The sequence below is a fragment of the Lissotriton vulgaris genome, chromosome 5 (genome assembly GCF_964263255.1).
Source record: "Lissotriton vulgaris chromosome 5, aLisVul1.2, whole genome shotgun sequence".
NCBI lineage: Eukaryota > Metazoa > Chordata > Amphibia > Caudata > Salamandridae > Lissotriton > Lissotriton vulgaris.
The window spans coordinates 1,545,769,021-1,545,793,843 of NC_141693.1; the positions used below are offsets into that span (position 1 = coordinate 1,545,769,021).

The 24,823-nt window shown below is 49.5% G+C and overlaps 9 non-coding genes across 9 annotated transcripts; all 9 read right to left on the bottom strand.

Moving 5' to 3' along the window:
* Window positions 1-439: 439 nt before the first annotated feature.
* On the bottom strand, window positions 440-512 carry TRNAR-CCU (transfer RNA arginine (anticodon CCU)). Its single transcript has one exon. It is a non-coding gene; the product is annotated as a tRNA-Arg (tRNA).
* Window positions 513-1,315: 803 nt separating this feature from the next.
* Window positions 1,316-1,388, bottom strand: TRNAR-UCG (transfer RNA arginine (anticodon UCG)). The gene has a single exon. It is a non-coding gene; the product is annotated as a tRNA-Arg (tRNA).
* A 644-nt stretch (window positions 1,389-2,032) lies between these two features.
* On the bottom strand, window positions 2,033-2,105 carry TRNAR-CCU (transfer RNA arginine (anticodon CCU)). Its single transcript has one exon. It is a non-coding gene; the product is annotated as a tRNA-Arg (tRNA).
* A 1,522-nt stretch (window positions 2,106-3,627) lies between these two features.
* Window positions 3,628-3,700, bottom strand: TRNAR-CCU (transfer RNA arginine (anticodon CCU)). The gene has a single exon. It is a non-coding gene; the product is annotated as a tRNA-Arg (tRNA).
* An 804-nt stretch (window positions 3,701-4,504) lies between these two features.
* Window positions 4,505-4,577, bottom strand: TRNAR-UCG (transfer RNA arginine (anticodon UCG)). The gene has a single exon. It is a non-coding gene; the product is annotated as a tRNA-Arg (tRNA).
* Window positions 4,578-5,221: 644 nt separating this feature from the next.
* On the bottom strand, window positions 5,222-5,294 carry TRNAR-CCU (transfer RNA arginine (anticodon CCU)). Its single transcript has one exon. It is a non-coding gene; the product is annotated as a tRNA-Arg (tRNA).
* Window positions 5,295-22,747: 17,453 nt separating this feature from the next.
* Window positions 22,748-22,820, bottom strand: TRNAR-UCG (transfer RNA arginine (anticodon UCG)). Its single transcript has one exon. It is a non-coding gene; the product is annotated as a tRNA-Arg (tRNA).
* A 644-nt stretch (window positions 22,821-23,464) lies between these two features.
* Window positions 23,465-23,537, bottom strand: TRNAR-CCU (transfer RNA arginine (anticodon CCU)). The gene has a single exon. It is a non-coding gene; the product is annotated as a tRNA-Arg (tRNA).
* Window positions 23,538-24,340: 803 nt separating this feature from the next.
* On the bottom strand, window positions 24,341-24,413 carry TRNAR-UCG (transfer RNA arginine (anticodon UCG)). Its single transcript has one exon. It is a non-coding gene; the product is annotated as a tRNA-Arg (tRNA).
* Window positions 24,414-24,823: the final 410 nt, after the last annotated feature.

Sequence of the window (24,823 nt, forward strand, 5' to 3'; positions counted from 1 at the left end):
GAATAAAGCTCAGTTGTATGCTTTACATAGCTCTGGATATTTCTAGAGGTGGAGAGAAACTGTTTTGACAGTAGTAAAAACTGCTCCTTTCTGGATATGCCAATTTACACACGCTCAAAGGTTGTATACGTTTCATGAATCCTGACTTGCCCTATTCAAGTAGCTGAAAGCCTGTCACCACCTCTAGAAACAACAGTTACACCAATCCAATTCAAATAATTTTTTCCAAAGGAATATCTTCTCCCGGGTCAAAGTTGCATCTGACAAAGATAGGTGTTTAAAAATCTACTTTGTAGTTTCAGAACACCAACATGACTCTGAAGAGTACAGAAGTAAAATGGCACCATTTCAAAGTTCCTAATACCACATAAGCTTCTGAGCGGAAGCATGTAATAAATATATCAATTTTTCTGGAAAAGTAAGAGTGGATATTGGTTTTCACCTCAGATGGGACTCGAACCCACAATCCCTGGTTTAGGAGGCCAGTGCCTTATCCATTAGGCCACTGAGGCACAGATAAACAGTTGCAGTCTAGAGGCATTATTTAAATGTATTCAATCGTCAAATAGTGGTGTCTGCACACAGGACATTTCTCAGTTCTCTCCATAAGTAAACTTCCCATTTTCATCCTCTTCCATCCCCGACTTTAACACTCTGTTCTGTGCTATAATGGACTCTCTGCATTTTGAGCAAGTGGAGAGAAATTGGAGGAGAACCACTCTCGACTCAACACTTCTTCTTTCCTGGATGCTTTTCTCAATAAACTGGGCTTTGACAGTGGTATCAAGCCGTCCTTGTCTTCAGCAGGACACAGAAACAGGCACCAAGTCTGCTAACCAAGTTCAACCACACTCTGCAACTTAATAGACCAATGCTTCACAAATTAGCCAACTGTGTCATCAGCAAAGGCAGCCAATGTGCCAATCCTTTATAATTCTTCTGTAGTACTTCTCTTTCTCGTAGGCAAAATTAGCACTTTAACTGCACAAATCATACAGATTTTACACTTGAAGCACTCCATGAACACATACTTACACACCTTGCATTTCATCTACACACCCTTAAGCTAAAAACCCATTCTGTCAAGTCAAAATTCTGCAACCCTATTACATATTCCATGCGTGTACATAGAAGCACTTCTTAATGCCACTAACATGAACAAGATTTTAGGCTGACGATGCAATCTAAATGACTGTGCAGTATGGACTCCACTTCATGAATAATTAGGAATGAGAACATGATGGCTATAAGAGTATTGGAAGAGCCTGCTTCCATTCTGAATGGAAATCTGAGATGTGTTACCATTGGCAAAAACTGACCACGAAGGGACTCGAACCCTCAATCTTCTGATCCGAAGTCAGACGCCTTATCCATTAGGCCACGCAGTCATATGTCCTGCTGTGCTTATTTTCATAATGTAGGTGGTATGGCAGGATGGGAAATATGATAGTGATAGTTATTTAGGTTTACATCCCATTGTGTGTGTTCAGCTCCTTTCAATTAAAGCACTCTTTTGGAATCTATATAATGAAAATGTCACCAGTAAGATAAGCTTTTGTTTTCTTTTTTGCATTTAAACCTCTTTCTTCATGAGATTAAAGCTCAGTTGTATGCTTTACATAGCTCTGGATATTTCCAGAAGTGGAGAGAAACTGTTTTGACAGTAGTACAAACTGCTCCTTTCTGGATATGCCAATTTACACACGCTCAAAGGTTGTATGTGTTTCATGAATCCTGACTTGCCCTATTCAAGTAGCTGAAAGCCTGTCACCACCTCTAGAAACAACAGTTACACCAATCCAATTCAAATCATTTTTTCCAAAGGAATATCTTCTGCTGGGTCAAAGTTGCATCTGACAAAGATAGGTGTTTAATAATCTACTTTGTAGTTTCAGAACACCAACATAAGTCCGGAGAGTACAGAAGTAAAATGGTACCATTTCAAAGTTCCTAATACCTCATAAGCTTCTGAGGGGAAGCATGTAATAAATAAATAAATTTTTCTAGAAAAGTAATAGTGGATATTGGTTTTCACCTCAGATGGGACTCGAACCCACAATCCCTGGCTTAGGAGGCCAGTGCCTTATCCATTAGGCCACTGAGGCACAGATGAACACTTGCAGTCTAGAGGCATTATTTAAATGTATTCAACCGTCAAACACTGGTGTCTGCACACAGGACATTTCTCAGTTCTCTCCATAAGTAAACTTCCCATTTTCATCCTCTTCCATCCCCGACTTTAACACTCTGTTCTGTGCTATAATGGAGGCTCTGCATTTCGAGCAAGTGGAGAGAAATTGCAGGAGAACCACTTTCGACTCAACACTTCTTCTTTCCTGGATGCTTTTCTCAATAAACTGGGCTTTGACAGTGGTATCAAGCCATCCTTGTCTTCAGCAGGACACAGAAACAGGCACCAAGTCTCCTAACCAAGTTCAACCACACTCTGCAACTTAATAGACCAATGCTTTACAAATTAGCCAACTGTGTCATCAGCAAAGGCAGCCAATGTGCCAATCCTTTATAATTCTTCTGTAGTACTTTTCTTTCTCGTAGGCAAAATTAGCACTTTAACTGCACAAATCATACAGATTTTTAAACTTGAAGCACTCCATGAACACATACTTACACACCTTGCATTTCATCTACACACCCTTAAGCTAAAAACCCATTCTGTCAAGTCAAAATTCTGCAACCCTATTACATATTCAGTGAGTGTACATAGAAGCACTTCTTAATGCCACTAACATGGACAAGATTTTAGGCTGAAGATGCAATCTAAATGACTGTGCAGTATGTACTCCACTTCATGAATAATTAGGAATGAGAACATGATGGCTATAAGAGTATTGGAAGAGCCTGCTTCCATTCTGAACGGAAAGCTGAGTTGTGTGTCCATTGGCAAAAACCAACCACGAAGGCACTCGAACCCTCAATCTTCTGATCCGAAGTCAGACACCTTATCCATCAGGCCACGCTGTCATATGTCCTGCTGTGCTTATTTTTATAATGTAGGTGGTATGCAAGGATGGGAAATATGATATTGATAGTTATTTAGGTTTACATCCCATTGTGTTTTTTCAGCTCCTTTCAATTAAAGCACTCTTTTTGAATCTATATAATGAGAATGTCACCAGTAAGATAAGCTTTTGTTTTCTTTTTTTGCATTTAAACCTCTTTCTTCATGAGATTAATGCTCAGTTGTATGCTTTACATAGCTCTGGATATTTCCAGAAGTGGAGAGAAACTGTTTTGACAGTAGTACAAACTGCTCCTTTCTGAATAAGCCAATTTACACACGTTCAAAGGTTGTATACGTTTCATGAATCCCGCCTTGCCCTATTCAAGTAGCTGAAAGCCTGTCACCACCTCTAGAAACAACAGTTACACCAATCCAATTCAAATCATTTTTTCCAAAGGAATATCTTCTGCCGGGTCAAAGTTGCATCTGACAAAGATAGGTGTTTAAAAATCTACTTTGTAGTTTCAGAACACCAACATGACCCTGAAGAGTACAGAAGTAAAATGGTACCATTTCAAAGTTCCTAATACCTCATAAGCTTCTGAGCGGAAGCATGTAATAAATATATACATTTTTCTGGAAAAGTAAGAGTGGATATTGGTTTTCACCTCAGATGGTACTCGAACCCACAATCCCTGGCTTAGGAGGCCAGTGCCTTATCCATTAGGCCACTGAGGCACAGATAAACAGTTGCAGTCTAGAGGCATTATTTAAATGTATTCAATCGTCAAATAGTGGTGTCTGCACACAGGACATTTCTCAGTTCTCTCCATAAGTAAACTTCCCATTTTCATCCTCTTCCATCCCCGACTTTAACACTCTTTTCTGTGCTATAATGGAGGCTCTGCATTTCGCGCAATTGGAGAGAAATTGGAGGAGAACCACTTTCGACTCAACACTTCTTCTTTCCTGGATGCTTTTCTCAATAAACTGGGCTTTGACAGTGGTATCAAGCCGTCCTTGTCTTCAGCAGGACACAGAAACAGGCACCAAGTCTCCTAACCAAGTTCAACCACACTCTGCAACTTAATAGACCAATGCTTCACAAATTAGCCAACTGTGTCATCAGCAAAGGCAGCCAATGTGCCAATACTTTATAATTCTTCTGTAGTACTTCTCTTTCTCGTAGGCAAAATTAGCACTTTAACTGCACAAATCATACAGATTTTTTCACTTGAAGCACTCCATGAACACATACTTACACACCTTGCATTTCATCTACACACCCTTAAGCTGAAAACTCATTCTGTCAAGTCAAAATTCTGCAACCCTATTACATATTCCGTGCGTGTACATAGAAGCACTTCTTAATGCCACTAACATGAACAAGATTTTAGGCTGAAGATGCAATCTAAATGACTGTGCAGTATGTACTCCACTTCATGAATAATTAGGAATGAGAACATGATGGCTATAAGAGTATTGGAAGAGCCTGCTTCCATTCTGAATGGAAATCTGAGTTGTGTGACCATTGGCAAAAACCGACCACGAAGGGACTCGAACCCTCAATCTTCTGATCCGAAGTCAGACGCCTTATCCATTAGGCCACGCGGTCATATGTCCTGCTGTGCTTATTTTTATAATGTAGGTGGTATGCAAGGATGGGAAATATGATATTGATAGTTATTTAGGTTTACATCCCATTGTGTGTTTTCAGCTCCTTTCAATTAAAGCACTCTTTTGGAATCTATATAATGAAAATGTCACCAGTACGATAAGCTTTTGTTTTCTTTTTTGCATTTAAACCTCTTTCTTCATGAGAATAAAGCTCAGTTGTATGCTTTACATAGCTCTGGATATTTCTAGAGGTGGAGAGAAACTGTTTTGACAGTAGTAAAAACTGCTCCTTTCTGGATATGCCAATTTACACACGCTCAAAGGTTGTATACGTTTCATGAATCCTGACTTGCCCTATTCAAGTAGCTGAAAGCCTGTCACCACCTCTAGAAACAACAGTTACACCAATCCAATTCAAATAATTTTTTCCAAAGGAATATCTTCTGCCGGGTCAAAGTTGCATCTGACAAAGATAGGTGTTTAAAAATCTACTTTGTAGTTTCAGAACACCAACATGACTCTGAAGAGTACAGAAGTAAAATGGTACCATTTCAAAGTTCCTAATACCACATAAGCTTCTGAGCGGAAGCATGTAATAAACATATACATTTTTCTGGAAAAGTAAGAGTGGATATTGGTTTTTACCTCAGATGGGACTCGAACCCACATTCCCTGGCTTAGGAGGCCAGTGCCTTATCCATTAGGCCACTGAGGCACAGATAAACAGTTGCAGTCTAGAGGCATTATTTAAATGTATTCAATCGTCAAATAGTGGTGTCTGCACACAGGACATTTCTCAGTTCTCTCCATATGGCCGAGATACCCGCCACCCCCTCTCAACACAATCCCCAAGAATTGGGAAACCGGAAACAGTTCTTGAACTTTTGGAAGGCGGGAAGGGAGTCACCCTTCCCGGCCGTATTTATTAAAATATGAAACAAAAGAAAACATTAAAATAACAGTTTCATATAATGTACAATTTCATTTCCACATTACGATGTTGGCTAACCTTAACAGATCTCTAATACAAAGGTTCTCCTAGCCGATCTAACATCCTACAAACATTTGACTTGAAATTGTACATCCTAACGTTAAGGGCCAACGGCAAGGTCATAACCGGTGTCAGATCCCTAAACCAGAAATACCCCCCTCACTTGTGAGAGGGGCGACCGCACCGGGACGTACCTCAAGTGCATCTACCAATTTCCCTTTGTACTTGACGGGGGCCCCAATAAACTCGACGCCATTTAACAGTCGTTCGAGGGCTCGTGTGAGGTGTCTAAAAGGTAGCGTAAACCCCCTCCCGCACCCCACACAACTTACCCATCTGCCGTCGCAGATGTCCTGGCCCCGGGAAATTACCCAGGAGGGGCCATAGCCCCTCCTATCCAGGAAGGGGCCTTGACCACCTTTCCTTTCCTTCCGGCGGCCTCTCCTTAGACAGGACCGCCTCCCCGTTGAGGGGCCAATTGGCCACCTCCCCTGCGCGCTCCCATCCATAATGGGTGACGCCCCCTCATAGGGATCTTCCAATTACTGCTCACCGATCATGACCTTACCGCCCGACCAAAATAAATACGACAGTTCTACCTAAGTTACTAAGATTTACAAAGCAAAACAACATTTATTATTAGGCGAAAATGCTGATCAATCCTTGTTCAAAATTACTTTATTTGCAAAACATACTGAAAATAACCAATCTTTATTGCATCGTTAAGAAATTTCACGACGATCATCACAGCCTGTAAGAAAACAGATAAAACCAAAGATACTATATCAACTGTATTTCCCACGAATTGCTGTCCTCAGGGGCTGGTGGGTGGGTCAAAATTGCTCTTTGTTCCGTCTCGAGCTCACGTGCAGCGGGGAGGTGCAGCTTCAGAGCACAGGAACAAGAGGATGCTTTCTTGGCTTCCGCTCCTTTTATCCGTCTTCAGGGTGGGCGTGAACCCGCCCCCGCCTGCCTCCGAGGGCGTGGCCGGCCGCGTTGGTGTCTAGGCCAGCCCACTCTAGGGCGGGAAAAAGGCGCGCCCCGGCTACGCCGCTTCGGGCATACCAGCCGAGACCCGCCTCCCGCCCAAGATGGCTTCCCGGGGGGATCGTAATACTCCACCATACGTTCGGGGGGACCGATTGGTCGCCCCTTTCCATATGGCCGAGATACCCGCCACCCCCTCTCAACACAATCCCCAAGAATTGGGAAACCGGAAACAGTTCTTGAACTTTTGGAAGGCGGGAAGGGAGTCACCCTTCCCGGCCGTATTTATTAAAATATGAAACAAAAGAAAACATTAAAATAACAGTTTCATATAATGTACAATTTCATTTCCACATTACGATGTTGGCTAACCTTAACAGATCTCTAATACAAAGGTTCTCCTAGCCGATCTAACATCCTACAAACATTTGACTTGAAATTGTACATCCTAACGTTAAGGGCCAACGGCAAGGTCGTAACCGGTGTCAGATCCCTAAACCAGAAATACCCCCCTCACTTGTGAGAGGGGCGACCGCACCGGGACGTACCTCAAGTGCATCTACCAATTTCCCTTTGTACTTGACGGGGGCCCCAATAAACTCGACGCCATTTAACGGTCGTTCGAGGGCTCGTGTGAGGTGTCTAAAAGGTAGCGTAAACCCCCTCCCGCACCCCACACAACTTACCCATCTGCCGTCGCAGATGTCCTGGCCCCGGGAAATTACCCAGGAGGGGCCGTAGCCCCTCCTATCCAGGAAGGGGCCTTGACCACCTTTCCTTTCCTTCCGGCGGCCTCTCCTTAGACAGGACCGCCTCCCCGTTGAGGGGCCAATTGGCCACCTCCCCCGCGCGCTCCCATCCGTAATGGGTGATGCCCCCTCATAGGGATCTTCCAATTACTGCTCACCGATCATGACCTTACCGCCACAGGCCGGATAGTTGACCGGCTATCCGGACCCCCCACAACACTCCTACCTAAAGGTCATGCTGTAAACTCCTTAACCATGCTATGAAGTCTCCTATGAGTAATTCGTTCCCCACCCGGGACAAATGAACCCCGTCCCCCAGATACATACTGTCCCCTTTAATACAACCATGCGAAACAGAATGCAGTGTACTTGAACGAAACAATCTACTCATTTTATTATTAATTTTCCTTACTGAATGATTCAGCGCAGAAACAGAAATAGCCCCCCGCCACACTTTCCGTGGGATCATATGGGACCATGCAATTGTGCACCCTGGAACTCTTCTCGCCAACCAACTTACCGTGAAAAGCATCGCCTCAAGAAGAAGTCGTCTACCAGTGGCCACCAAATCATTGCCCCCAAGATGTACTATGACTACAGACGGCGGTGACCTTGTCCGCCCTAACAAACCCTCGAAAAATGAGCAAAACTGGTCAATACAGAGCCCGCCCCTTCCGTAGAAGGACACACTGTACCCGTATTCCCCAGCCACGTGAATCATGTCACCTGCTTTGAATACGTCCGCGGCACGCCTCACGTATGAGTGGCCCACGACCCACACCTCCTTTTTCACAGCCGGCAATGTCTGACCGCTGGCCCCCTGGTGTCGGGTCGACAGGACAGTCCGCCCCGCCTCGTAGGCTTGCGCAACTGAAAACCAAACAAAAACAAGAAGCGTGAGTACATCATAACAGCTTCACAACATGTGCAACCGCACATACCTCTTATAACAGTTCGAGGACCAACGCCCCACACGTTTTACTTGTTCAACGTTCAGACCCCTGGCTGTAGCTTCTGTGGCAGCCCCTATCCGAAAGGAATGGGTCCCAAAGTCGCCGGGGTTCAAGCCCGCGGCAGAAATCGACATCGCAAGCACCCGCCGAAACTGAAACCTCGTCAGTGGGGTGGCGTCAGCGTGTCTTAACAAGGTCCCCCCCCATGCTGCCACCCTCTGTGCTAAATATTCCTCTACGCACCCCACAGGGCACATGGCAGACCCGGGGATCCTCCGGATGATTACGCAGTCCCCGATCGCATCCTGATCGGATTTGGACCTGACAAACGAGACCGTCATTGTCTCCTCCCTGACCTGAATGTGTTCCCGGCACAGTCCCCCCATCGTATCCTGCTTGTTCCTTGCCACTAATTCGCTTACCCGCATAGCCCCATGGAATGCTAATGCAAATGCGGCTCGGAACAACACTGCTTCGTACTGGGATGAACATGTTACCGGTAGCACGGATAATAACAGGGCCAACCTATCCAGACCTATCGGGTGCCTATCGTCTACTCTGCGACCCTCAAGGCGTTGCCACCCACGTAGCGCTTTTTGCACAACGAAAGACGCTGTCGGGTCCTGGATCCCATGAGCCCTTGCCATGAAGGAAATGGTGGCCCGATGCCTCTGGGCCGTAGCTACTGACTTGCCTGCGTGACGTAAAGAGAGCAGGAATCTCACTACACATTCTTCCAGACCCCAAAGCTCCCTCCCGGCAATACCCAAAAAGGCCCAATAGGAACGGAACGCCCCTTCATATGCCTTCCTCGTCCGGGGTGCTAAACTCTCTCCCACGAGGTTTTGTAGTTCGGGGCACCGAGAGACCAGAGAGCTTCGGGAAAGGGTGCCGCCACCGGGTCCGCTGTGGGCAGAAAACCCCAGAAGGCCTGCATACGGAAACGAGAGAGCGCATCAGCCGCTTGGTTCATTACCCCCGGCACGTGTCGCGCCCTAAACAGTACATTCAGTTGCATGCACAGCAACACAATTTCTTTGAGCAGCCTCAGAATCAATTTGCAACGTGCTGCCTGGCTATTGATACACTCAACCACGGTCATGTTATCCGACCAGAACACCACAGAGTGATCCCTAAACCCTTCTGGCCATGTTTTCAAGGCTACCAGAATAGGGAATAGTTCGAGAAAGGCAATGTTACTCGTCAACCCGCACTCATGCCACCATGACGGCCATCTTTGAGCCGACCATTGTGTACCCAATATGGCGCCAAAACCCACACTCCCCGCCGAGTCTGTCCACAGCCCCAGCTCCTCGGAAGACACTGCCGGTTTATTCCAGACAATTCGACCATTGAAATCCGCCAGGAATGCAATCCAAATGCGCATGTCCTGGCGAACCTCTGCCGAGAGTCTCGTACGGTGATGTCCTTCCCTCAAGCCGACCATGGACTGTGCAATCGAGCGGGAAAAGGGGCGTGCCATCGGTATTACTCTTAGGGCAAAATTCAACTGACCAACCACCTGTTGCAATTGATGCAAGTTCACTTTCGTTGCACGAATACATGTCTCAAGGGATAACCTGAATTTTAACACTTTTTCTTTAGGTAAACGAAAACAACCCTCCACCGAGTCGAGCTCGATCCCCAGAAACTCAATCAAGGTCGAGGGACCCACCGTCTTACCTGGCGCCAATGGCACACCGAATTGATTCATTAGGACACAAAATTCATGTAAGGCCTGTCCACACTCAGAATCCCCGGCTGCCCCCAGAAACAAAAAGTCATCGAGATAGTGCATAACATGTTGAAAACCTGTCTTTCTTGTGAAAACCCACTGCAGAAAACAACTGAATTTCTCAAAATAAGCACATGAAATCGAGCATCCCATTGGCATACATTTATCCATGTAATAGCGACCCTGAAACTGAAAACCAAGGAGACGCTGATCGTCTGGGTGTACCGGGAGCAACCGGAACGCTGACTCGATGTCCGATTTGGCCATCAGCGTCCCGGGCCCCAGGCGATTCAACATGGCTACGGCCTCATCGAAAGGTGCGTACCGCACCGAACATACTTCCGGGTCTATCGCGTCATTCACGGAAAGACCATGTGGGGCTGACAAATTATGTATCAGCCGAAACTCACCCGGGTCCTTCTTGGGAACCACCCCTAGAGGAGAACACACAAAATTAGCAACTGGTGGCAAATCGAATGGACCGGCGACACGACCTCGAGCCACCTCTTTCCCAATCTTCACCTGCACCACTGCCGTGTGCTGTAAGACCGACAATTGATTCTTACAGTCTGGTACCCCCTGAAAATCCCCCACTGGGATGCGGAAACCGTATGAAAACCCGTTCCGTAACACCCCAGCGGAGGCATGATCTGGGTATTCGCTGAGCCAAGGAATCATCGCCATGGTATCAATCGGAGCCGGTAAAGGCGCCCCTCAGACTATATTAGACCTGTTTGGCGCCTCCCTTACCACCGTTATCACCCGTTTTGGCTCTGCACATGGACTCAGGATGGGATGGCTGCCCGCACCCCCCACACTCATGTCTAAATTTGCATGACCCCTGGGGCCTGGTACATTTGCCCCTGTTAAAATTCCAACAGATCCCCCTTTTACCTGTGTTGCCATTCGGCTTCGTGTGGAACTCGTTACCTGTACCCGTCCGAAAGGGCGTCCCGGAGTTTTGGCAGGAGGATTCCCCCCCGTTACTCCCCACTAATGGTACCTTCAACATCCCTGTACTCTCCATTTTTTGCCAAGACACAGAGTCGTAACAATCCCAGGACAACAACGGGTTGTGTTCTTTAGCTTTTCTAAACAGGTTATCATAACAGAACCACTGATTGCCCCCATATGCTACAGAATACTCCATAATACGTGACTGATAGATGGGTAACTCGGTCAACAACTCAGGCCTGCGCTCCCCCATGATGGAAGTGAAAATTCCCCACGCTCTGCCCCAAGTACCAATGGTCTCGTCGACCTTAAAGGCGGCCATTTTTGCACGCCAAACACTCGGATGCATGAGCTCTTTTTGACTCTTTACCTGCTCGATCTCGTAATGGTCCGTAAGCAATGAAAACATGTTTATATATTTATCCGCCCAAATCAATTCCTTGACTTCTAGTGGGACGTGCTGGGCAATCTTCTCCTTTCGAGTAGGCGCAGACTCCCCCCCCGCAATCGGCAATGGCCGCTTACCTGAAGTAGACCCCACGCTTGTCGCCGAACTTGGGCCTGCTGTACTTCCAACCGCCGGGACCTGCGGGGGAACAAGAGATGGAGTCTTCGCAGCCTCCCTAGATTCCCGCAGTTGCCTCATCACTGCCCGGGCATCGTCAGCCGTGGCGCCCTCGCTATCGTTTCCCAACCACGCTGCCAATTGCGCCGCTAACTCGGGGGGCATATCCTCCCTGTTCGCAGGGGTGACCACCACAGGGATTGGATTCCCCTCCTTTGGCGCCGGGGTTGGCTCCTCTCGTGGCACTCCGGGAACCGGGGTCTCCCCCCCAAGTGCTCCCCTTCTGGGCCTCTTGCTCCTTCCACCGGGAATTGTTCCCTGCAAAGGCCGTTTCGATCCTCCCTCCCCGTCCTTAGACTCAACCTTTCTCTTTAGATCGGCTATCTCCTTCATGAGTGTTAGACCTGGCACCTTGGCGTGAGTCTCCCTTCCACTTTTTGCTGATGTGCCTCCGATGTTTTGCTGGTTTTCCGATACTCAGGGCACTGCGCCACGGCTGATCCGTGCCGCAGTGCAAGTGCTCCCTACTGTAAATTGTATATACGATTGGTATTCCTGATTGGTGCATTGGATTTGCTGTCAGTCCCTAGTAAAGGGCACGAGGGAGTGCCGGGGCTTGTAAATGCCAATACTGCTGGTGGGCCTGCAGCGCTGGTTGCGCCACCCACCGAAGCAGCCGTAAAGATGTGTCTGGGAACTGCGACCGCAGAACCCGCGTGCGGTCTCGTACTGTCACGCTAGCTGGGCAAGTGTCCCCACTTGCCCGCACCAACCCTTCCCTTGACTGCATATTAGTCACCCCTATGGTAGGCCTGCGGGCAGGGTGCGTTGTAGGTGTAAGGTAGGACAAGCCCTGATGTGCGTGGCCTGTCCTGGTAGTGACTTACAACGAAGACCGTATTTCACTGCTGAAGGCTACCTGCTCCATTAGGCCAGACTGAGCTGTGAGGATTATTACACCCTATAATCCCCGCAGGCTCAAGGAGCATGGTAGTGAGTCAAGTTTAGTATGCCTGAACTCAGGATGATGAGATATTTCTTGTAGTCAAGTTTATTTCCATATCCTGGGTTTGCAAATGCTACTTTTAGAAAGTTAGCATTTGCTTGCCTAACCATTTCAGTTGCCTCTGCCAGTATGTGTATCCGACTGTCTGGGATGTGTGAGTGACAGGGCTGGAGGGATGACAGGTGGTGAATGCGCAGATTACACCTTAGTGGGAGGTAGGAGTGCCTCTTGACTCGAACTGTCACTGTGCTCGGCCACCACAATGCTGGCTCCACCCTCCTGGGGAGCGGCGGATGACTCTGCCGGCACCTGGCCCAGGAAGGGCGAAGCCCCCATCAACAAGGTACTCTGGCCACCCCTGTCAGGACAATGCTGGCTCCACCTCCTGTGGGGCGTCTGATGCGCCTGCCCCTCACACTGAAAGCAGGAGCCGGAGTACACCCGCCGGGGTACTCCAGAACTGAGAGTGGCTATGCAAAGGCCCCCCTGGCCTGCGAGAACAAAGGAATTGGCCTATAAAAGACGGAGCCCTGCTCCTTGAAAATTAGATCCAGTTTGGGCCACAGAACGACTCTGCCCTACGAGAAGGACCGTGAGAAGACAAGGAAGGGTGCTGACTCTTGCCTGTGTCTGGTGCCTTGCTGCTGAAGGAGAGGAAGACAAAACGACTACGAAAAGACTTTTGTGCTACTTGTGCCAAACTCTGCAAAGAGATCTCCAAGGGCTTGGAATTGAACTTGCCCCCTGACCAGCGTCCCAGGACCAGTGGACGCTAACCCCCTTGGAAGAAAGTGACTGCGGGTACTGACCATCGCCGCAGCACCGACAAAGAGGAATCTCCTCTAAGGCATCCACACCCTCCCGACCACCGTGACCGGGGCCCAAAGAAACAGCGGAAGCACAGTGAGGACCAGCCGCCGCTGGCCCGAACATCGTGACCACACCTGCGCTGGGAGCCCGAGAGCAAAGCAAAGGAGGACCCGTCCGGTCCGAGCTACCGAGGCGACTGCATAGCGAGCCGTCCCTCACCTGCAAGGACAGACCCTTGCCCTACGGGAATCCACAAGGTCGGTAGCCTGCCCGACAGCCCAGCTGTGAGCCCACAGCTGCATCGACATTTGGCTGAGTACGTCCTGCACTTGGGGACCGTACTGCCACTTGTCACCGCCGCACAGCCACCGTCTCCAAGGTCGGAGCGGACGACAAAGAGAGGACCGTGCCGCCACAGAGCACTGCTGCCCCGGACGACCAGTGACCTGCTCGGCAGAAGAGCCGCAACGATCAGCGACACCGGGAAGGCAACGCGACGTGGGACAGATCCCCTGGAAGCCGCTGGCTCCACAAAGAACTTCGTTTAACGCCGGCCTACGGGCCTCACAAGAACTACGATAAGAACTGTGGTACCCTAAAGCTAATATCCTGCAAACCGTATCCGTAAAGTTATTGACTGTATTCACAAGCCTGCGTAAAGTCTATATAAAGAGATATATTTTTACAAGAATACAGTCTGGTCTCATTGTGTGGTGGGTTGGTTGTGAAGGTGTACTGTTGCAAGTGTTTAACCCTATGTGCCCCAAGGATTAGCCTACGACTGCTTAAGCCACACTACCTAGAGGGTAAGCAGAGGTTGTCTGGAAGGTAACCCTCAGCCCTGACGAGGAAGAGAGAGTCCCTGCTTGTCGCTAGTGTTGCACTGCGCCAACTAGAGCCTCCCCCTTCCTACATTGGACGCAGCGGTGAGGATTTCGAATTTACACTTGCGATAGTTATACCTGAGCTTCTGACCGCTACACAAGGATTACGGTACAGTTACTAAACCACAGACTTTGCCTTTTGAAAGAAGATTCCGAGTGCCGAAACCATGCCGGGCACAAAGAGCCTGGATGGAGCGGAGTCCACGACCTCCGAGGTCTTGGAGATAGAATGGGACGCCGCGAAGCTGGACAAATACTCAAAGATGGAGCTGAAGTTTTTTTGTAGGAAACTAAAGGTTCCGCACGCTGGTTGCAAAAACAAGCCGGAGCTCTACAAGGCCCTGAAAGCCTGGGTGGAGTCCAGAAAGACCCCGGAAGAGCAAGACGTCCTCGCCGAGCAGAATGCAACAGAGGAGCAGAATGCAACGGAGGAGCAGAATGCACTTGGGGATCTGATCGATCTCGAGCGACAAGACAGCGAGCACAGCTTGGGTAAAGGCCTGTCGCCAGAGGAGCTGGCGGACAGGAAGGAAACCCGGAATCACGAAAGGAAATTGGCAGAATTGAAAATCCAGCTGGAGCTGGAAACAAAAAGAATGGCGCTGGAAGAACGAAAGCACCAAATGAATTACGAAATCAAGATGAGGGAGATGAGTCTCAAGGAGAGAGACTTGGATCGTCCTCCCTCTGGTGGCAGCACATCGCCAGTGCAGGTAGAGTCAAGGGTGCATATCCCGAAGGACGTAGTCAAGGAGTTCTTTAAGGGGGATGACATAGGACAATGGTTTAGGGCATATGAGGTAGCCATGTCCTCCCACCGGGTCCCTGAAAAGGATTGGGGAGCGGGGTTGTGGGGAAGGTTCCTTAGCGAAGGGAGAGATACCTTGCTAGATTTGCCCGTTGAGAATCAGAGGTCCTATATCCACATGAAAGAAGCTTTGTTGAACAGGTACGGGCTTACCCCTGAAATGTATAGACAGAAGTTTAGGGGATGTACTAAGCGGCCTGGGAATACGTATGTGGAGTATGTGACTTACTTTTGCAGAGCACTGGATGGTTGGGTGAAAGGTAACAAAGTGAATGATTTTCAAGGTCTCTTTGATTTAATTGCATGGGAGCACTTGTCTGATCACTGTTTTCCTGAGTTACGCCAACACCTGATCGATAGCAAGCTGTCCAACCCGAGGAAGCTTGCTGAGGAGGCGGACCGCTGGCTGAGCACCAGGGTCCACAAGGGTCCCGTGGGAGATTCCGCCAAGAGTGGGCAGGGTCCCCAGCAGAAGAGTGGGGGGGACAAGGGGGGAAAACAGAAAGGGTTCCAAAAAGGCCCCCAAAGTAGTTCCCAAGGGAATCCGCAGCAGGGTTCTCAGCCTCCCCCACCCCCGAAGCAGAATGGGGCCCCGACAGGTAAACCTGTTCCAAAGGGGCCCTTCAATTGTTTCAAATGTGGCGAGCCTGGGCCCATATCCAGTGACCCCAAGTGTCGCCTATTTGGAAAACCCGCACCCACTGGTGCTCCGCCCCGACAAGTGACTAGCGTTCACCTGGGAGAAGAAATGATGGTCCCGGGGGGTGGAGATCCCGTTCACATGACCCTGGTCTCGTTAGGAGACAGCGAGATGATCCCTACGAACTACCTGCCCTCTAACACTAAAAAATATGGGCAGGTGGTGATCATCAATGGTAAGGAAGCCGAGGCTCTTAGAGACACAGGAGCCAGTGTGACTGCAGTGAGGCAGCACCTGGTGTCTCAAGAGCAGGTTGTCCCCCATGCCTACTGTAGGGTTATCAATGCTGATAATTCCGAGAGCCAGTGTCCGATGGCTCAAGTTCCCTTCGAGTGGGGGGGGGTCTCTGGTACTCTGCAGGTCTGTGTGAGAAAAACCATGCCTGTTGACTGTTTGCTAGGGAACGACTTGGAGCACTCCCCTTGGGAAAAGGTGGAGAAAACGACTCACCTGCGGATGGTGGGTCTGCCTGACTGGGCGTGCGTGACCACCCGGTCTATGGCAGCCAGTAAGGGTGATCGAGAGGTCCTGGGGCCTGATGGAGAGGCCCAGGAACCGGCCTTAGGGAGAAGGCGCAGGGGGCGCGGGAAACCGGCCCCTGAAGTTCCTACGGTCCAGGAGGAGGCAGACCTTGAGGGGGATGCCCTGGAGCCTACAGGGGAACAGATCGCCGAACTGGGGGACCTGCCTGAGCTGACCCATTGGCAGCAAGAAGGAGGACCTTCCAGGGAGGAATTCTGCAGGGAGCAGAAAGAATGCCCTTCTCTCGTAGGTATGCGGCAGCAGGCTGCAGACCAGGCCAATGGTGTTCAGGCCAAAACACATTACGTGTACTGGGAGAACGACCTCCTGTATTCGGAGCCTAAGGCTGCTGAACCTGGGTCAGCCCGTGTGCTGGTGGTACCCCAGAAGTTCAGAGCCTTCCTACTGGGTCTGGCTCATGATGTGCCTTTAGCAGGACATTTGGGGATGGACAAGACCTATGACAGGCTTGTCACCCACTTTTACTGGCCCCAAATGCATAAGAGTTCAGATGCCTATTGCAGAACCTGTCCGACTTGCCAGGCAAGTGGGAAGACGGGAGGGAAGAACAAGGCTCCCCTCCAACCCTTCCCTGTGGTCGGTACGCCATTCCAGCGAGTGGGTATTGACATCGTTGGGCCTCTGGACCCCAAGACGGCCATGGGCAACAGGTTCATCCTGGTCTTGGTGGACCATGCCACCCGGTACCCTGAAGCCATACCTCTGAGGACAGTGACGGCTCCCGTGGTGGGGCGTGCACTGATGGGAATTTTCTCACGAGTAGGATTCCCTCTAGAGGTAGTGAGCGACAGGGGGACCAATTTCATATCGAAATATATGAAATCCCTTTGGCAGGAGTGTGGCGTAACGTACAAGTTCACCACACCCTACCATCCCCAAGGTAACGGGTTGGTTGAAAGATTCAACCGAACCCTTAAAGGCATGATCATGGGCTTGGACGGCCCGATGAGGCGTAAGTGGGACGTCCTCTTACCATGCCTGCTGTTTGCATATCGCGAGGTACCACAGAAGTCCCTAGGGTTCAGCCCCTTTGAACTGCTGTACGGTCACCCCGTGAGAGGACCACTGAGTTTGGTAAAGGAAGGCTGGGAGCAATCTCCCAGGAAACCTCCCCAGAATGTATATAGCTACATGCTGGCCTTCAGAAACCAAACCAGGCGCTTCAGACAACTTGCCGAGGCAAATCTGGAAGCGAGCCAGGAGGAAATGAAGCGGTGGTACGATCAGAATGCCACTCTGGTCGAGCTTCAGCCTGGACAAGAGGTGTATGTCTTAGCCCCGGTGGAGCCCTGTGCCCTTCAAGATAAGTGGACAGGACCATTCGAGGTTGTGGAGCGGAAGAGCCCCGTGACATACTTGGTGGACATGAAGACGCCCAGGAACCCTTTGCGGGTCCTACATGTCAACCGCCTCAAGCCCCACTTGCGAAGGTCCGAAGTGGGCATGTTGTTGGCAACCGATGACGGAATGGAGGAGGAGTCAGAGCCTCTACCGGACCTCTTGGTGGCCTGTGAGAAGGATGGGTCAGTGGATGGAGTTAACCTCTCACCCTCCCTGACTGCTGAACAACAGGAGGATTGCCGCCAGTTGCTGGGGCAGTTTCCAGACCTGTTTTCCCTGGTTCCGAGTGTCACAGATTGGTGCGTCCATGATGTGGACACTGGAGACAGCTTACCGGTGAAGCATAAGGCTTACCGGGTGACTGACAGGGTACGGGCCTGCATCAAGGAGGAGGTCTCCAAGATGCTTGCCCTCGGGGTGGTTGAGTCTTCCAGCAGTCCTTGGTCCAGCCCCGTGGTCTTGGTTCCGAAGGCTGCTGCGCCGGGAGCCACACCCGAACTCCGGTTCTGTGTGGACTACAGAGGACTCAATTCAGTCACGAAGACTGACGCGCACCCCATCCCCAGAGCTGACGAGCTCATTGATCGGCTGGGGGCTGCCCGGTTTCTCAGCACGTTTGATTTGACGTCTGGGTACTGGCAGATCGCCTTGACCGATGGGGCAAAGGAGAGGTCGGCATTCTCTACACCAGATGGGCATTTCCAGTTCCGGGTTATGCCATTTGGAATGAAGAATGCCCCTGCCACCTTTCAGAGACTGGTCAACCAGGTGTTGGCTGGACTGGACGAGTTCAGTGCCGCCTACCTGGATGACATCGCGGTGTTCAGCGGCACCTGGCCCGAACACCTGCGACACCTCTGGGAAGTGTTGATGGCCCTGCGCAGAGCAGGCCTCACAATCAAGGCAAGCAAGTGCCAGATTGGGCAGGGTTCAGTGGTGTACTTGGGACACCAAGTTGGGAGTGGCAAGGTAGCCCCCTTGCAGCCCAAAATCGAAACCATCCTGGCTTGGGAACCCCCCAAGACCCAGACTGCAGTGAGAGCCTTCCTGGGGCTCACTGGGTATTACAGGAGGTTTGTCAAGGGCTATGGCACGATCGTGACCCCCTTGACAGAGCTGACTTCGAAAAAGCAGCCCAGGAATGTGATTTGGACTGACACCTGTCAGAAAGCTTTCGACACCCTGAAGACTGCCATGTGCACGGCACCCGTGCTCCTGGCCCCAGATTTCTCCAAGGAGTTCATTGTGCAAACAGACGCTTCAGAGCATGGTGTAGGGGCTGTTCTTTCACAGATGACTGAGGAGGGCTTTGACCAACCCGTAGCCTTCATAAGTCGGAGGTTACTTCCACGGGAAAGTAGGTGGAGTGCAATAGAGCGTGAAGCATTTGCTGTGGTCTGGGCGCTGAAGAAGCTAAGACCCTACTTGTTTGGGTCTCACTTCCGAGTTCAGACGGACCACAGGCCCCTCAGATGGTTGATGCAAATGAGGGGTGAGAACCCGAAACTGTTGAGGTGGTCCATTTCTCTACAGAGTATGGACTTTACGGTGGAACACCGCCCTGGCACCGATCACGCCAACGCTGACGGTCTGTCCAGATTTTTCCGCCTTAGTGATGTGGAACTCCCTGGGGAAGGGTAGTTCCCCCCACATTTCAGCTGGAGGGGACACATGTTAGACCTGGCACCTTGGCGTGAGTCTCCCTTCCACTTTTTGCTGATGTGCCTCCGATGTTTTGCTGGTTTTCCGATACTCAGGGCACTGCGCCACGGCTGATCCGTGCCGCAGTGCAAGTGCTCCCTACTGTAAATTGTATATACGATTGGTATTCCTGATTGGTGCATTGGATTTGCTGTCAGTCCCTAGTAAAGGGCACGAGGGAGTGCCGGGGCTTGTAAATGCCAATACTGCTGGTGGGCCTGCAGCGCTGGTTGCGCCACCCACCGAAGCAGCCGTAAAGATGTGTCTGGGAACTGCGACCGCAGAACCCGCGTGCGGTCTCGTACTGTCACGCTAGCTGGGCAAGTGTCCCCACTTGCCCGCACCAACCCTTCCCTTGACTGCATATTAGTCACCCCTATGGTAGGCCTGCGGGCAGGGTGCGTTGTAGGTGTAAGGTAGGACAAGCCCTGATGTGCGTGGCCTGTCCTGGTAGTGACTTACAACGAAGACCGTATTTCACTGCTGAAGGCTACCTGCTCCATTAGGCCAGACTGAGCTGCGAGGATTATTACACCCTATAATCCCCGCAGGCTCAAGGAGCATGGTAGTGAGTCAAGTTTAGTATGCCTGAACTCAGGATGATGAGATATTTCTTGTAGGCAAGTTTATTTCCATATCCTGGGTTTGCAAATGCTACTTTTAGAAAGTTAGCATTTGCTTGCCTAACCATTTCAGTTGCCTCTGCCAGTATGTGTATCCGACTGTCTGGGATGTGTGAGTGACAGGGCTGGAGGGATGACAGGTGGTGAATGCGCAGATTACACCTTAGTGGGAGGTAGGAGTGCCTCTTGACTCGAACTGTCACTGTGCTCGGCCACCACAATGCTGGCTCCACCCTCCTGGGGAGCGGCGGATGACTCTGCCGGCACCTGGCCCAGGAAGGGCGAAGCCCCCATCAACAAGGTACTCTGGCCACCCCTGTCAGGACAATGCTGGCTCCACCTCCTGTGGGGCGTCTGATGCGCCTGCCCCTCACACTGAAAGCAGGAGCCGGAGTACACCCGCCGGGGTACTCCAGAACTGAGAGTGGCTATGCAAAGGCCCCCCTGGCCTGCGAGAACAAAGGAATTGGCCTATAAAAGACGGAGCCCTGCTCCTTGAAAATTAGATCCAGTTTGGGCCACAGAACGACTCTGCCCTACGAGAAGGACCGTGAGAAGACAAGGAAGGGTGCTGACTCTTGCCTGTGTCTGGTGCCTTGCTGCTGAAGGAGAGGAAGACAAAACGACTACGAAAAGACTTTTGTGCTACTTGTGCCAAACTCTGCAAAGAGATCTCCAAGGGCTTGGAATTGAACTTGCCCCCTGACCAGCGTCCCAGGACCAGTGGACGCTAACCCCCTTGGAAGAAAGTGACTGCGGGTACTGACCATCGCCGCAGCACCGACAAAGAGGAATCTCCTCTAAGGCATCCACACCCTCCCGACCACCGTGACCGGGGCCCAAAGCAACAGCGGAAGCACAGTGAGGACCAGCCGCCGCTGGCCCGAACATCGTGACCACACCTGCGCTGGGAGCCCGAGAGCAAAGCAAAGGAGGACCCGTCCGGTCCGAGCTACCGAGGCGACTGCATAGCGAGCCGTCCCTCACCTGCAAGGACAGACCCTTGCCCTACGGGAATCCACAAGGTCGGTAGCCTGCCCGACAGCCCAGCTGTGAGCCCACAGCTGCATCGACATTTGGCTGAGTACGTCCTGCACTTGGGGACCGTACTGCCACTTGTCACCGCCGCACAGCCACCGTCTCCAAGGTCGGAGCGGACGACAAAGAGAGGACCGTGCCGCCACAGAGCACCGCTGCCCCGGACGACCAGTGACCTGCTCGGCAGAAGAGCCGCAACGATCAGCGACACCGGGAAGGCAACGCGACGTGGGACAGATCCCCTGGAAGCCGCTGGCTCCACAAAGAACTTCGTTTAACGCCGGCCTACGGGCCTCACAAGAACTACGATAAGAACTGTGGTACCCTAAAGCTAATATCCTGCAAACCGTATCCGTAAAGTTATTGACTGTATTCACAAGCCTGCGTAAAGTCTATATAAAGAGATATATTTTTACAAGAATACAGTCTGGTCTCGTTGTGTGGTGGGTTGGTTGTGAAGGTGTACTGTTGCAAGTGTTTAACCCTATGTGCCCCAAGGATTAGCCTACGACTGCTTAAGCCACACTACCTAGAGGGTAAGCAGAGGTTGTCTGGAAGGTAACCCTCAGCCCTGACGAGGAAGAGAGAGTCCCTGCTTGTCGCTAGTGTTGCACTGCGCCAACTAGAGCCTCCCCCTTCCTACAATGAGTATGCGGAGCATCTCCTCGGTACCGACCCGCTTTCCGACCTTCTTAGGCATTCTTAGACGGGATATCTGTAAGACAAAAAGAAGGATTACAACGCTCAAAATTGCTCTTCGTTCCGTCTCGAGCTCACGTGCAGCGGGGAGGTGCAGCTTCAGAGCACAGGAACAAGAGGATGCTTTCTTGGCTTCCGCTCCTTTTATCCGTCTTCAGGGTGGGCGTGAACCCGCCCCCGCCTGCCTCCGAGGGCGTGGCCGGCCGCGTTGGTGTCTAGGCCAGCCCACTCTAGGGCGGGAAAAAGGCGCGCCCCGGCTACGCCGCTTCGGGCATACCAGCCGAGACCCGCCTCCCGCCCAAGATGGCTTCCCGGGGGGATCGTGGTACTCCACCATACGTTCGGGGGGACCGATTGGTCGCCCCTTTCCATAAGTAAACTTCCCATTTTCATCCTCTTCCATCCCCGACTTTAACACTCTTTTCTGTGCTATAATGGAGGCTCTGCATTTCGCGCAAGTGGAGAGAAATTGGAGGAGAACCACTTTCGACTCAACACTTCTTCTTTCCTGGATGCTTTTCTCAATAAACTGGGCTTTGACAGTGGTATCAAGCCGTCCTTGTCTTCAGCAGGACACAGAAACAGGCACCAAGTCTCCTAACCAAGTTCAACCACACTCTGCAACTTAATAGACCAATGCTTCACAAATTAGCCAACTGTGTCATCAGCAAAGGCAGCCAATGTGCCAATCCTTTATAATTCTTCTGTAGTACTTCTCTTTCTCGTAGGCAAAATTAGCACTTTAACTGCACAAATCATACAGATTTTTACACTTGAAGCACTCCATGAACACATACTTACACACCTTGCATTTCATCTACACACCCTTAAGCTGAAAACCCATTCTGTCAAGTCAAAATTCTGCAACCCTATTACATATTCCGTGCGTGTACATGGAAGCACTTCTTAATGCCACTAACATGAACAAGATTTTAGGCTGAAGATGCAATCTAAATGACTGTGCAGTATGTACTCCACTTCATGAATAATTAGGAATGAGAACATGATGGCTATAAGAGTATTGGAAGAGCCTGCTTCCATTCTGAATGGAAATCTGAGTTGTGTGACCATTGGCAAAAACCGACCACGAAGGGACTCGAACCCTGAATCTTCTGATCCGAAGTCAGACGCCTTATCCATTAGGCCACGCGGTCATATGTCCTGCTGTGCTTATTTTTATAATGTAGGTGATATGCAAGGATGGGAAATATGATATTGATAGTTATTTAGGTTTACATCCCATTGTGTGTTTTCAGCTCCTTTCAATTAAAGCACTCTTTTGGAATCTATATAATGAAAATGTCACCAGTACGATAAGCTTTTGTTTTCTTTTTTGCATTTAAACCTCTTTCTTCATGAGAATAAAGCTCAGTTGTATGCTTTACATAGCTCTGGATATTTCTAGAGGTGGAGAGAAACTGTTTTGACAGTAGTAAAAACTGCTCCTTTCTGGATATGTCAATTTACACACGCTCAAAGGTTGTATACGTTTCATGAATCCTGCCTTGCCCTATTCAAGTAGCTGAAAGCCTGTCACCACCTCTAGAAACAACAGTTACACCAATCCAATTCAAATCATTTTTTCCAAAGGAATATCTTCTCCTGGGTCAAAGTTGCATCTGACAAAGATAGGTGTTTAAAAATCTACTTTGTAGTTTCAGAACACCAACATGACCCTGAAGAGTACAGAAGTAAAATGGTACCATTTCAAAGTTCCTAATACCACATAAGCTTATGAGCGGAAGCATGTTATAAATATATAAATTTTTCTGGAAAAGTAAGAGCGGATATTGGTTTTCACCTCAGATGGGACTCGAACCCACAATCCCTGGCTTAGGAGGCCAGTGCCTTATCCATTAGGCCACTGAGGCACAGATAAACAGTTGCAGTCTAGAGGCATTATTTAAATGTATTCAATCTTTAAACACTGGTGTCTGCACACAGGACATTTCTCAGTTCTCTCCATAAGTAAACTTCCCATTTTCATCCTCTTCCATCCCCGACTTTAACACTCTGTTCTGTGCTATAATGGACTCTCTGCATTTTGAGCAAGTGGAGAGAAATTGGAGGAGAACCACTCTCGACTCAACACTTCTTCTTTCCTGGATGCTTTTCTCAATAAACTGGGCTTTGACAGTGGTATCAAGCCGTCCTTGTCTTCAGCAGGACACAGAAACAGGCACCAAGTCTGCTAACCAAGTTCAACCACACTCTGCAACTTAATAGACCAATGCTTCACAAATTTGCCAACTGTGTCATCAGCAAAGGCAGCCAATGTGCCAATCCTTTATAATTCTTCTGTAGTACTTCTCTTTCTCGTAGGCAAAATTAGCACTTTAACTGCACAAATCCTACAGATTTTACACTTGAAGCACTCCAAGAACACATACTTACACACCTTGCATTTCATCTACACACCCTTAAGCTTAAAACCCATTCTGTCAAGTCAAAATTCTGCAACCCTATTACATATTCCATGCGTGTACATAGAAGCACTTCTTAATGCCACTAACATGAACAAGATTTTAGGCTGACGATGCAATCTAAATGACTGTGCAGTATGGACTCCACTTCATGAATAATTAGGAATGAGAACATGATGGCTATAAGAGTATTGGAAGAGCCTGCTTCCATTCTGAATGGAAATCTGAGATGTGTTACCATTGGCAAAAACTGACCACGAAGGGACTCGAACCCTCAATCTTCTGATCCGAAGTCAGACGCCTTATCCATTAGGCCACGCAGTCATATGTCCTGCTGTGCTTATTTTTATAATGTAGGTGGTATGCAAGGATGGGAAATATGATAGTGATAGTTATTTAGGTTTACATCCCATTCTGTGTTTTCAGCTCCTTTCAATTAAAGCACTCTTTTGGAATCTATATAATGAGAATGTCACCAGTACGATAAGCTTTTGTTTTCTTTTTTTGCATTTAAACCTCTTTCTTCATGAGATTAAAGCTCAGTTGTATGCTTTACATAGCTCTGGATATTTCCAGAAGTGGAGAGAAACTGTTTTGACAGTAGTACAAACTGCTCCTTTCTGGATATGCCAATTTACACACGCTCAAAGGTTGTATGTGTTTCATGAATCCTGACTTGCCCTATTCAAGTAGCTGAAAGCCTGTCACCACCTCTAGAAACAACAGTTACACCA